The following is a 14,688-nucleotide window of genomic DNA, read 5'->3' on the forward strand; positions in this document are numbered from 1 at the left end:
ATACCATTAGGATGAATGCTGTAAAAATATTGTGTAAAATACTGTAAAATTTATTTTACTGTAAAAAAAAACACTATAAATTAAAACCAGAAAATAATAACATGTTGGTAAAGATATGGAGAAATTGGAAATCATACACTTGGTGCAAATATAAAATGGTACAGCTACTGTAGAAAATAGTATGGTTAGTCAAAAATGTTTAAGTGGGGGGGCCTCTCTGTTGGTGTAAGGGGTTAAGAACCACACTATGAAGCAATCTACAGCCTCTGCAGCATGAGTTCAATCCCCAGCCAGCCAGGGAGCAACCCACATGGCAAAGAAGACCTATCCTGTCTTGCTCACTGCTCCCCTCAGCAGTGTGTTTCACTTAGTCTGCCTGTTCTGTTCCCCACTCTGTCTCTGGTGAATCCTGTCACACACACACATACACACACACACACACACACAACTCTGGCCTGTACCCCAGCTCTTGCATGCATGCATAAATAAATAAATCTTTTTAAAAATGTTTAAGTGGAATTAACAACCGACCCAGGACTTACACTTTTGGGTATTTATCCAAAAGTATTCAAATTACAGTCTTGAAGATATTTATACACCCATCTTCATTTCAGCATTATTTATAATAGCTAAAATGTAGGCACAACCTACTGTCCTTCAGTAGATGAATAGATAGGCAGTAAATGGAGACAACCTAAATGCTTCCGGACAGAAGAATGGATAAGCAAAATATTATTTACACAACTGAATATTCAATCTTAAAAAGAAAGTAAATTCTGGCATATAACAGCATGGATAAACTTTGTGCACATTATGCTAAGTGGAACAAGCTAGTCATAAAAAAACAATATATAAATGACTTCTATGAATTATTGATTAATCAAAAACAGAGACAGAAATTAGAATGGTAGCTTTCAGAGTCTAAAGGAAACGGGAAATTGAGCTATTGCTTAATAAGTATAGCGTTTCAGTTATATAAGATTCTTTTCTACAACCCTTAGGATGATGTTATGGTACAGCATAACAACATTGTACAAAGTGGCAGATTAAGAATGTAGTTAATACTTAAGAACTGTAAGTTAAAAATAGCTAAGATAGTAAATTTTTAGAGGTATTTTACCATAATAAAAAAGTTGTATAAAAGTTCTGAGGAAAAAGTGATAGAGAATTAATATGAAAATTCTAGGGATAAAGTGCTGGAAACTCTCATAAAAAAGGAAGGCTTGTATTAAAAGTATTGCTTATATTAAACACTTCGAAGGTATTATGTTTGCCTAAATGCATATGAATAAGTATGTGCTGCTACTTTCAACAGACCTAAAATGCATACACACTTTGTTAAAAGAAAAAGACACAGGAAGTAATTTTTTTAAAGATCATTGCAATTCTCCCACTTCATAAAAATCAGTCTCCTCTCTTCTTAGAATCATCACAGGACTAGAACTAAAAGAACAGAAAGAACTGTACAGTATGAAGTCTTAACTACTGCTAACCCTTACTGACCAGCCTCTGCTTTTGTGATTTTTTTTTTCAAAGATCTTTGAAATAAGTTTCATTTGATATAAAGCCTAAAAGCCAACTGGGCTGGAAATATCCACAGTGTTCTTGTGATTTTTAATCTCTTTTTTAAGCCAACAGCCAATCATGTCACATAAAATACTGTAAAGAGCCACCCAGAGGCAAAATTCTTGTACCACTGCTGAAATATTCAGTGATTGCTCAGAAATTCAAATACCTGTACATTTCAAGTATTACATTAGTGACTAAAGTGTAACACTGTCTCAAACCTTCATTCTCTGCTTAGAATATTTAGGAAATTGCAGGTTGACTACATTTCCATTTATTAAATAGCCTTCTATACAGAGATCCAATCTCAAATCACCTCATTAAAAAGATTCAAAACTCATTAAAATTTCTTTGGAAATTTTATCTTTAATCATTTGCTTTGTACATGGATCTTTAAAAGCTTGGGTTGTTTGACCTACAGGAAATTTTACAAATTTGGAAATTCATTTCATTGTTTATACCTTTCATTATACACACTTTCTGTATTTTTTTAGAGCATTTCCTTTTGAGACTTTTTTCCTTTTTTCACTATTCTACTCATAATCACCTGCTACTGTGGATTATTTTAATTCAAGAACTTCCATTTATTATTTCACCCAAAAGTTAACATTAAATAATGAAGATTATGAAAAATGATAAAATATCCACCTTATGCTTGATTTTTACCTATTCTTTATGTATCCATCAAATGCGCACATGCACACTCATACACACACACACACACACACATTCTTTTTTCCTATATTAAATTAAAAGTCATTGAGATTGAGGACAAAAAAATAATTTCTGTCTATTGTGCTGCATATAGATAGTCAATATAGTTAAGTGAATTTTTGCATTAAGCAAAGCTCTGTAATTGACAGGCCTAATAATAATAAAGGGGCAGATAAAATAATACAAAAAAGAAAGGTTTCTTGATAAAGCTTTCCAATAATCAACTTATACTTTATATATGGTACCTCATTCCTATACCCCAAAGTAAGAACACAGAAAACTATAAAATTAGAAAAGAAACAAAAGAGCAAACTACTGATTGGGAGAAGATATTCACAATTCACAAATGCAACACAGGATTAATACCCAAAATACGTAAGTAACTCATATAACTCAACAATTAAAAAACAACCCTATCAAAACATGGGCAGAAGAACTAAATACATACTTCCTCAAAGAAGACATACAGATGACCAACAGGCACATGAAAAAAGGCTTATCACCACCTATCATTAGGGAAAAGCAAATAAAAACTACAGTGAGATATCTCATCCTTGTAAGAACGGTCTATATAAAAAAGATAAGGAACAAGTGTTGGCAAGGGTGTGGGGAAATGGAACTCTAGTACACTGTTGATGGAAATGTGTGTGCTCATTAATGAAAACACTATGGAAGGTCCTCCTCAATTTAAAAATATATCTACCATATGATTCAGCAATTCTACTTCGAGGTATATATTTAAAGAAAATTAAAACATGAATTAAAAGAGATATATGTACTTGTATGTTCATTGCAGCATTATTCACAATGGTCAAGATATGCAAACAACATAAGTGCCCATCAACAGATGATTGGATAAAGATGTGACATATATATGCAATGAAATTCTTTACAGCTAATAAAAAAATGAAATCTTTCCATTTGCAATAACAAGGATGGACCTCAAGATGATCATGCTAAGCAAAAACAGCCAAAAAGAGAAAGACAAATACCATATGATTTCACTCATGTGGCATATAAAGAAACAAAGTAAATAAACTAACAAAAACAAACCTTAGAATCAACAAACTGGTTACCAGAGAGGGAAAGTTTTGGGGAGAAAGAACAGCTAATAGAAGGGTGTATCTCTCACCACTCCCACCAGCAGGGTTGTATACCATTCCCCAGTACCCACAGATCCCCATTTATCAACATGTGAAGTTGTATTACTGAAACTTAAATAGTATTATAAAACAATGATGCCTCAATTTAAAAAGAAATGGGTTCCTTAATCCCTTATTTACAGTTCATCACCCCATTCAGTCTAGATACTATGCTGTAAAGCCAGGATTAATAGGAATCATGACTGCCATTGTTTATGCACCCCATGATCTAATGTTCAACTTTCCATAGAATAACTCTTAAAAAAATTTCATTAGTTTAATAACACACATTTCCAAATTTTAGTCATGTTTAAATGCAAAAGCAATATTTATTGTTTTGAATTTGAGCAATTATTCTGTTCTCTGATGGGGTTGGCAAAAAAAAAAATTAAAAGTCACATATATGTCAGTGGTGCTATTATTAAAGGTGAAATACAAAGCTAAACTGGAAATTGACTTATGTGAAGATTTGAGGCTGAGCAGGTCCACTAATCAGCTTCACGGAGAATTTATCACATTAATACATTGAATTAAGAAAACCTTTAAAACGGTTTTTCCCCCTCACATATTAGCTCATTTTTCTTAGTTCATCAACCTTGTTCCTGACATGGTCACTAATACCACATACTATAAAATGCTACTTAAGTTTTGGATTACTTAATGCAAGCAGAAATAATTTTTGTGGTACGTTTTCATATATAAAAACATTTTCAAAGTCTTCTGCAGTCAAGTGTATATGAACATTCAGGCCAAACCTGAGGTTAGCTCTGACTTGTGATTTTTTTGGGTCTTCTTTATAGGTCTCAAAGAATGTTCAACAGGGTTATTCCAAAGTAAATGACATTAAATTCCAAGCACATTTCAATTAATATAGGATTTTAAGTTCATACTTTTACTTTTAAGTAACCTTCTGATTTTATACAATGAAGTGATTTTAAATAAATATTCAGGTAGAATATTTGGTTGTATCCAAATGATAAGAAACTTTTTATTTTTACAAACAATACATTAACTTGAAGTAGCTCAATTAAATATATATTTAACTGAATTTTGTTGACATAAAGCAACTTGATGAAAGTATGTTGTCATATTGGACAAATGTTGATGTTATTTCATTCAGAAGTCATTTCCCCTATCTAATAAGTATCTCCTGGGAGGGGGGGATTCTACATGGCCTCCAATCTAAATCCATGTGGTTTGAAAAGAGCTGACCTTAAATCAATTTCCAAGAATGTCACACAGCCTAGGGTTAATTGACATGAGCATTCATACTTCTGGAGGAATAATTCATTCTTATAGAATATATTAGAACAAACTGGTCTAATGAAGATTCACATTGATTGTTATAGCTACTAAGAAAAAAGAATCCTTGCTTTGGGGTTTTTAAGCTGAAAGAATTTTTTCACCTGCAGAAGCTAGTATCCTTTTGTTGCCATTTGGAAACTAAAAGTGAAGTAGACATTAAGGAAAGCAGAGATAAGAAAGAATGTGAAATTCCCAATAACCTAGGCCCAGCATACACAAAGCAAGGTGTAGTGAACATTATTAGACACTATCTAGTGTCTATTTAACCATGTCCTGATCATGTCATTTTTTTATGATATAGGTAAAATTTTATTTTATTTTTTAATTAATTTATTTTATTTTTTATTATTTAAATTTTATTTTTATATTCCCCTTACAATTACAACCCTCTTATTTTGACCCCAAGCCCTTCTTTTCCCACACCCCCCACTCCCCATAGAGTGTCTCTGGTTCATAGTTGTTTGTTGATTTTGATATTTTCTTTCTTACATTCTTTTTCCTGGTCCCTTATTTAAGTTTTCTAGATTCCTGCTATAAGTGAGACCATCTGGTATTTTTCTTTTTCTGTCTGGCTTATTTCGCTGAGCATGATCCCTTCCAGCTCCATCCATGTTACTGCAAATTGCATGTGTTTATCTTTTTTGAATGCTGAGTAATAGTCCATGGTGTATATGTACCACATCTTCTTGATCCAGTCATCTATTTTTGGGCATTTGGGCTGTTTCCAAAGCTTAGCTATTGTAAATAGTGCTGCTATAAACATAGGGGTGCAGGTGTTCTTTGGAATTGATGTTTCTGTGTCCTTTGGGTAAATACCTAGGAGTGGAATTGCTGGATCATATGGAAGCTCTATGTTTAGTAGGTCCAGAAATCTCCACACAGCTCTCCATAGTGGTTGGACCAGTTTGCACTCCCACCAACAGTGCAGGGGAGTTCCTTTTTCTCCACAACCTCGCCAACATTTGTTGTTGCTAGTTTTTTTTTTTTAATATGTGCCATTCTCACTGGTGTAAGATGGTATCTCATTGTAGTTTTGATTTGCATTTCCCTGATTACAAGTGATGTTGAACATTTTTTCATATGCCTGTTGGCTATTTGCATTTCCTCTTCAGAGAAGTTTCTTTTTAGCTCTTCTGTCCATTTTTTGACTGGATTATTTTCTTTGTTTTTGTTGAGTCTCATCAGCTCTTTTTATACAGATTTTTGTGATCAGTCCTTTATCATTAGTGTTGTGTGCAAAAATGTTCTCTCAGTCGGTGGGGTTTCTCTTTGTTTTTGTTATTGTCTCTTTTGCTGTGCAGAAGCTCTTTAATTTGATGTAGTCCCAGCTGTTTATCTTTGCCTTCACTATCACTGCTTTGGGTGATGTGTCTGTAAAGATGTCTTTGCCGCGCATATCACGTAGTGTTGCGCCTATATTTCCTTCTATGTATTTTATGGTTTTCAAGCTTCATTCTTTTGCATGATCATGCCATTTTGATGGAATTGAATTCAAACTCAGTTTGAAGACTGGGTCTTGATTTTTCCATGTCATAATTGCAATCATACTCTGTAAGTTATGATGACTGTTTCACACATGGATATTTAACCCAGAATTGATTCAGTCAGTAAACCCTATCCTCTCTGCCCATGGTTATTGGTTAGGAGTAGGAAAAATTATAACTGAATCCGATGAGATTATAGATCAGGAATTTGGATTAAGTTTGGGTGAAATGAAGTTCTCTCCTCTTGAACACACAGTACATCAATATGAAGTATGGATCTTTTATAGGTATTTGACCACACTGATAAACCTTAACTTTTAGATGAAACTAACATAAGGGAGTAAAGAGAGAAAATCAGAGAGAGGGAGGCAGTCACAATCAGCCTATACCCTAAGTGTGCCCACTAACGTATTTTTAAATTAAATGAACTGATAAATTACATACACCAGTTGGGATTTCACCTAAGTTATCCCAAGGTATTCAAATTAATATACTTATTTATGATCCTTCAGTTTTAACTCTGGTTCTCTCATTTTTGCCTAATCAATATATATCAGCTTTTGTCCCTTGCAAGTGAGAGACATTGCTGAATAAATTAAATGATAGTTTGAGCCTTTATACATCGCCATAAACTAGATGATAGGTAGGCTATAGATGATAGATAGAATTTTTAAGCTTTCTGGTATACTGACTGGATTCTCTCCTATTCTGAGAGGAAAATGATGTGTTCAAGTAATATGGGAAGGTTATTCCTTGAGAATTTCTGAAAACACTTTTAAGATATATTATTAAAAGCAACTATATCCATTTTTCATTCTAATTTTAGCAAGTTTTTCACTGAACCCCTGAGAAGGAATTTAATTAAATCACAAGAAAAAATCATAATAAAACACAATTTTAATATAGATCTGAAAAGACAAAATTAAATCTTTTCAGATCAATTTATTTTATATTTTACATTTTATATATTTTCAACTTTGCAGCTCACAATGCGGTATCTTTAGGAGATGAAGCAGCGCTTCTTAGCAAAACAATTATTAGAAACTTGAACATGCCCATTATAGGACTGTGGGCCTTTCATTTTTTTTTCTCTCAAAAGATACAGGTCTAAAGACAGTGGCTACACTTGCCTGTTTTGTCCCAAAAGTTAAGGATATTATTCTGTCCTTCCTTCAGTCACTTTGCTGTGCCAAGTCCTTCACCTGCTGTAGACTCAAAAGTTCTGTTCAAAGTTGCTACTGGGGGAAACAGGAAAGTGGAGGGGAGACAAATTGGAGAAAGCTGAAGTGGAGGGATGTTTAATAGAATATGGGGAAGGGAGCTTTCTGGATTTGTGTTTGGGGGGTCATAGTTTGTTACTTCCCTTGGCTCCAAGGTGTGCACCTGTGCATTAGTGGAGTCAGAAGTTTCACCTGTTTTATAGATCAGGCCTAGTCACCTGACTTCTAGTTCTCCCTCCTTTCTCTCTTTTGAGAAAACTGATTTTAATTGACCTCACTTTGCATTTAATCTTCAACTCAGCAACCAGTATTATTTCTAAAACACAAACCAGATCAGACAATCCCCTACTCAAATGTTTTAATGATTTTCTTCATCACTTCAAGAGTGTGTTCTTAAACATGATATTTAAGCCTTTTATGAACTGACCTGTCAACCTTAACAGCCACATCTACCCCTTGCTATATCCTATTACCAATTTTGTGTTCCAGAAGGACTGGAGCATTAATAGTTCTCCAAAAATGTCAAATTCTTCAAGTCTGTGTGGTTTTCATATGTTGCTTCCTTTGTTGTTGTTTTTAACAATTTTAAGGAATGATCCTATCATCCTTCCAAGGATATACACTTTTTTTAAGGACTTTTGTTTTTCTGTAACTTCTCCAGTGCTACAACCACACTATTTATACCTCCATCATAGTATATGTAATATTACAAATTCTGTTAAACAAATAATATACATCATAGTATATGTAATATTACTATGTATATGTGATACATATTGTTTAACAGAATTTGTTAAATGTGGATAGAGGTACTAACCAGACTCAGAGATATGTTTGGTACACAGGCCATTTCCTCACATTCTAAATTTGAAATGTCCATATCAGAGTGGATTTCTGGCTTCTTAAAACTGAAAATACCTGCTACTACACAGAAACACTTAGCTTTAGCTAAGGAGTGTCTTAAACATTGTACTTACAGCAAAGGCACCTTCATTTCATTACTCTTGTGTATACTCTCAATTATTTCTCCCTCAACTGACTACCTCAACTCACATTATCACTTGATTCTTTAGATATTTTTCTTAGATTTTAAGTCTGTCTCCTCACTATACTCTCCTTTAGGACAGACGCTTAATTTTATCTTAAGATTTTTTTAGTTTGAAAGAACACTAGTCAAATCTAAAAATCCATAATTTATGTGGAAATAAATTGTTATGTAGAGACCTTTAATATACTGATTATTTTCTGAAATAAGCAAAAGTTTATTAATAAAATAATAGATCAATAGAGGTAATATTTGATTAAATGTTATCATAATGATGAATAAGTATGGCTGTCTTAATTTTCCTGAATTTTATTAATTGTATACATACTCAAATGAAAAATCCTTACATAAAGAGAATGAAAATGCAAGCAACAAATTGGAAGGAAATATTTGCAAATGCCATATTTGAAAAAGGACAATTATCAAAAATATATAAAGTACTCTTAAAACTCCATAAAAAGAATTAAAACCTTAATCTAAATAAGCATCTCACCAAAGACAATGTACAGGTGGCAAATAAGTATATTAAAAGATACTGCACATCATATGTCATCAAGGAATTGCAAATTAAAACAAGAGAGACTCACCAATATATGTCACAACACTGACAGTCACAATTCTAGCAAGGATATGGAACAATGGGAACTCTTATTCATTGCTAGGAGAAATGCAACATTCTAGTAACTTTGGAAGACAGTTTAGTAGTTTCTTGAAAAGCTAAACATTCTCTTAACCATAGGGTCCAGCAGTTTTGCTCCTTAGTATTTATCTAAAGGAGTTGAAAATGTAGGTGCACGCAAAAAACTGCACATGGATGGTTACAGCAGCTTTAGTTATAATTGCCAAAACTTGGAAGCAATTTAGATGTGGTACATTCAGACAATGGCTATCAATATCCACTGTGAATAATGAGTGTCATTTAGTGTTAAACAGAAGTCACCTGTTAATCCATGAAAAGATATGGAAAAACATTCAATGTATACTACTAAAAGAAAGAAGTCAATCTTGAAAGTCTAGACAGTATAGGTTTCTAAGGCATTCTGGAAAAAGCAAAACCTTAGAGATGGTAAAATGATCAATGGTTACCAGGTGTTTGTAGAGACAGAAGGCAAAGTAGAGCAATTTTTTTAAATCTTTTTTGTTTTTTTTTTTTTTTTTTTTTTTTTGGCATAGAAAAACTGGGGTGGAGGCTAGGGGTGTGGGGATGAGGAGGATTTACCACAGACAGAGTGGGGAGCAGAACAAGCAGAATTACTGAAATAAACTGCTAAGAGGAGCAGTGGGAAAGACTGGAGAGGTTTGATGTGCCATATGTGGGTTAGCTCCCTAGCTGGGAATTGAACAAAGGCCATAAAGGTAATAGCACTGAGACTTAACCCCTGGGCCACCAGGGAGGCCTCACATGGAGCAATTTTAAGACCAGGAAACAATTTTGTATAGCACTACAATGATGAATACATATTATACATTTGTCCAAGTCCATAAATGTGCAATACCAAAAGTGAACCTTAATGTCAACTATAATATCAGCTATGCAATCAGTCTCTAGTAATGTAACAAATGTACCAATCTGGTGTGGAATGTTGGTAGTGGGGGCTGTATGTGATGGGAGAAGGGACAATGGGAAACCTCTGTGCCTTCTACTCATTTTTGGTGTGTTTCTAAAATTGCTCTAAAAAGCATCTAAAGTGTCTACTGACATCTATCATTTCTAGTACATATAGATGATAAAATTAGGCCTTCCAAATATTTAAAACTCTACAAAATTTTTTTTCAAATGAAAAATCATTGCTAAACTAATCCAAATAGAATATTGGTGACTCTCATTAGCCCTGGTAGATCAATATTGTAAAATCAAGTCTCCATTTCTGAGACCTACCTATGAAATGTACAACCTGATAACAGTATTTAATCAAAGTGACCACTATAATAGTTCTAGAATGTTTCAGTTGCCAAGTAGCCTAGGTAGTAATGAGTCTATTGTCGAGAATAATAGGGTATCTAAGATTTTACTCTACTTTCAAGTCAATTCATTAGATTGACACATTTTTATGGATGCCAACGGAGGGTCAGAGATGAAGGGTAGATTCTGACACAAAGCAGTAGCGATAGCTGAAGCATTAACATTGCTGTGTGATTTCTCTGTGAAGTGGCTAAATTACAGATACACAAGGAGTAGGTTAGTTGCTGTTAGAGAAATTCTGAGGTTAGGGAACCTGAATATTTTACAATGGGTTATGAATGCTTGCCTTTGTTCTGGAGAAAGGTGTTGTATTTATTACATGGACAGTACACCTATTTGCCCTTTGCTCCAAAAAGAAGATACTGTATCTTTCAAGATGGTTTGCTATATAAAGATTCTGGAAAAAAGATAGGAATGAACAAAGAGCAGTCACTGCCTAACTGGTGTGCAGAAATGTTGGAGATAGCTGGAGAATTGTTGGTGAAATTTTATAAGCCTCTAAACTTTTGTGTGCTTTAAAAAATTAAACTATAATGGTCTGAATGAAATTTTAAGAGAATGTGTTATATTTACTTCCCTCTTAGTTTATAAGATTTTGCTTTTCTTTTTCTCATTTGATATTTCTTTGGCATTTTATTTGTCATTGAAGTACAAGTTCTGCATATCCCAGGCCTTGGGAATCCCTAATACTCACTTTAAGTATTAAACTGCAAGCACTGAAGGTACGTGGCACTAGGTACAAATTAGAAATTCAAAACAGCTACATTTGAACAAATGTTTGAACACTCATAGAGGTGAAAAATGACTATGCTAGAAAATGAGTCGCTTTTCTTTCATTACCCAACAGAGCCAAGTAGCCTTAAGGTGAACTTGGTGTCTATTTGAAAAAATTAGATCACAATGTATCATTATTTCTCACTGTAACCTCATTGAAACCTGAGAAAGCATTTTATTCTTCTCCCAAGCTGAACACATTAGCAGAATTTCCTACTTGGTGAAAGCTGAAAAGTTTGTCACTAAGCCCAAATTTGTGTTTTATTTTTAACAATGTCCTGTGACTATCCTGCATAATAGAGTTAGCTGAATATCATTGTCATAGATCAGGAATTCCAAAAAGAAATTGTAAAGAAAAATAACCCATAGAGATTGATTTTATTTACATTTAAGACACTTAAAGTATCATCATAGCTAACTGCTTAAAAGGTTTTATGCATTTTAGATGAACTATACCAGGACACTGAAACTTTTTCACTGTTATTAACCATATCAAACATAAGTCTTTTGGCCATATGAAAACATTTATAACCAGTTTGCAAAAGCCAGGAAAGAATCCAGCATTGATAAGCAAAGGATTTTCTAACCTCAAAGAGAAATATCAAAAGAGACTTAGATAAATTTTTTATGAAAAATGGTATCATCTTACATTTTCTAGTTTTATGGCTTACCATTGATGATAGACAAAAGAAATCAGCTGTACAGATCAGAAAATGTGTCTCTAGAAGGGCAACAATATGTTTTTCTAGTAACAGGCAGTATTGAAGTCATGGTAACTTGTGAGTTATTATAGCAAATATGAAATAATGGGATTTTTCATTTTTATCCAAATTGTATAATCACAAGGAAGAGTTAATTAAAATGAAATCAGTATCTCCAGGAATTTATGACTTGCTTTTGAAATTTTTAAATGCATATTAAAAAAAGAAAATTAATAGTGCAATGCTAATTAATACTTCTTCCTCTTTCCTGGATTTCTACTTCTGTACTTTAATATATTGATATGTATGTCTGTCTCCATTACCAAGCCTTAAGCTTTTTTAATTCAATGATATTCACTTTTAAAGAGGTCAGGATAGGTCCGCAGAAAAAAAAAAATGAACATAGGCATTAAGAATCACAGGGGCCACCATAGAGTCTATCCATTACAGAAAAGACCCTCTGAAAACGTAGCCATCACAGAGAAAAGAAGGACAAAGAAAAGACAGGAGGTCTCAGGAAAGCTGAAATCACTTGAACCCCACAATATGAGAATTAGACATCTTAACTGCCTTGATTTACAAGGAAACATCAATGGGCTTAAGAACCAACTTAAGTTAATTTAAGTTGGATTTATGACACAACTGAAAGAATGCTGACTAATTCAGGTAGAAATCACATGGTTTTTTTTAAGATTTATTTTTATTTTTTTATGCATACAAGAGCTGGGGTACAGGCCAGAGGTGAGGGAGGTGAGAGCATCCACCAGAGACAGAGGGGAGCAGAATAGACAGATTGAAACACACTGCTGAGGGACACAGTGGGCGAGTCAGAAGAGGTCTGCTGCACCACGTGGGTTGCTCCCTGGCAGTGCATCAAACTCATGCTGCAGTGGCTGCAGTTAGCTTCATAGGTTGTGTCTTAATCCTTTGTACCACCAGGGAAGCCCGAAATCACATATGTTAATTATAATTATTTTGTGCTTATCAAGTATCCAAAGGTGGGTTATTAAGAGTTGCTTAACCTGAGGATTAACTGTGCAAAACTCTCCCAGAATCCACACCCTGTGTTATGCAGGTATCTTGAAATTGGCCTTGACAGGAGTATATACAACACAGATTTTGACAAACGCTACAAACCAAACCATTCCCCTCCTCCTCCTGCCAGTCAGTTATTAAACATTTGTGAGTATACCACAGATAATTATAATCCACAGAATATTGTTCCCTATGTTAGATTCTTACAACCATATTTTCCCCCATAAAGCTTTTGAAAATTAAAGAGCTCTCAATAATGGTGGTTTTCTTCATGTCTAAAGATATTTTCTATATTTTGACTTTAATTATAAATCATACCTATTCAAATAAACTCTGAAACAAAATGTGACTTGATGAGAAAATATTCAGAATAATTTATTAAGGTTTAATTTTGACATATCTCTGAAATATTGGAATAAATTGAGTGTTCTGGGTAGCTTAATAAAGATAAAGCAGTTATTTGACTTTTGAATACCAAAGAGACTGACAGCTGTTGTTATCAATATTATTTACCTCACCCTAATTAGCCTCTTCTTAATCAGTGTTCATGACTACGTATTTTGTTCAGCTTCTGAGTTTTTCTCTACATCTTCCATGTTTTCCCCTCAATCTCAAGTGCACTCTTTTTATATCTTTTATTTTGATACTTTTATTCCTTTTACTCATGCATCTCTTCATAATCTAAGCCCCTCTAGTGTGCCTCTCAGTGTCTATATATGTGCTTGTTTCAATGAATGTTTGGAGATGATAGTTATTTTTGCTTAATTCTAATGATAATCTAAAATTCCCAAATCTGAATAATAATTACAATTTTACTAGCACTCTATGAGTACAAAATCAAAAAAATTCATATCTCAAAATATATAATTATTTCCATTGTAGTCATTGGTCATTAATTTATGTATTGAAAGCACCAATTAAATATAAATTATGTGTCTGCCTCTGTGTTTGGCACAGATGTTTCTATCTTTACAGGATCATAATCCATATTCATGTGCTTTTATTTATTTACTTATTTTAAAGATTTATTTATTTTTTTGTACAAGAACTGGGGTACAGGCCAGATGTGCGGGTGGGTGAGAGGATTCACCAGAGACAGAGAGGGGAACAGAACAGGCAGACTGACGAAATACACTGTTGAGGGGAGCAGCAGGCATGACAGGAGAGGTCTGCCATGCCATGTGGGACCCTCACCTGGCTGGCCAGGATCGAACCAGCACTGTAGAGACTGGGGACAGCTTCATAGTGTTGCACTCAACCGCCTGTGACACCAGGGGAAGCCCAGATTTATGTGCTTTTAAAATACAGTTAGTGTGACTAACCTCAATGACATGAGAATAGGGCAGTATTTCTTCTAATAGCTAAACGGAAGGAGATCATGAATTTTAGTTTGTTCATATATTCCAGAATATAAATTTTGTAACTAGCCAATATTATAAAACTAAAAAAGAAAAATATATATAAAATGAAGATCAATGAGAAATCAATCAAATTTACCAATTTGATGAATATCTCATTAAAGAAATGATTATATTGGGCTTTCTTGGTGGCATAAGGGTTTAAGTCTTGGCACTATCAAGATATCTCCAGCCACTGCAGCATGAGTTCGATGCCCAGCCAGGGAGCTGACCCACATGGCCCAGCAGGACTCCACTGCCTCTACCTCTGCTCCCCTCAGTAGATCTACCTGTTTCAGTTGATCTACCTGTTCTGCTCCCCACACTGTCTCTGGTGAATCC

Source organism: Talpa occidentalis, unplaced genomic scaffold (assembly GCF_014898055.3).
Source record: "Talpa occidentalis isolate TD23 unplaced genomic scaffold, MPIMG_talOcc4v2.1, whole genome shotgun sequence".
Classification (NCBI taxonomy): domain Eukaryota; kingdom Metazoa; phylum Chordata; class Mammalia; order Eulipotyphla; family Talpidae; genus Talpa; species Talpa occidentalis.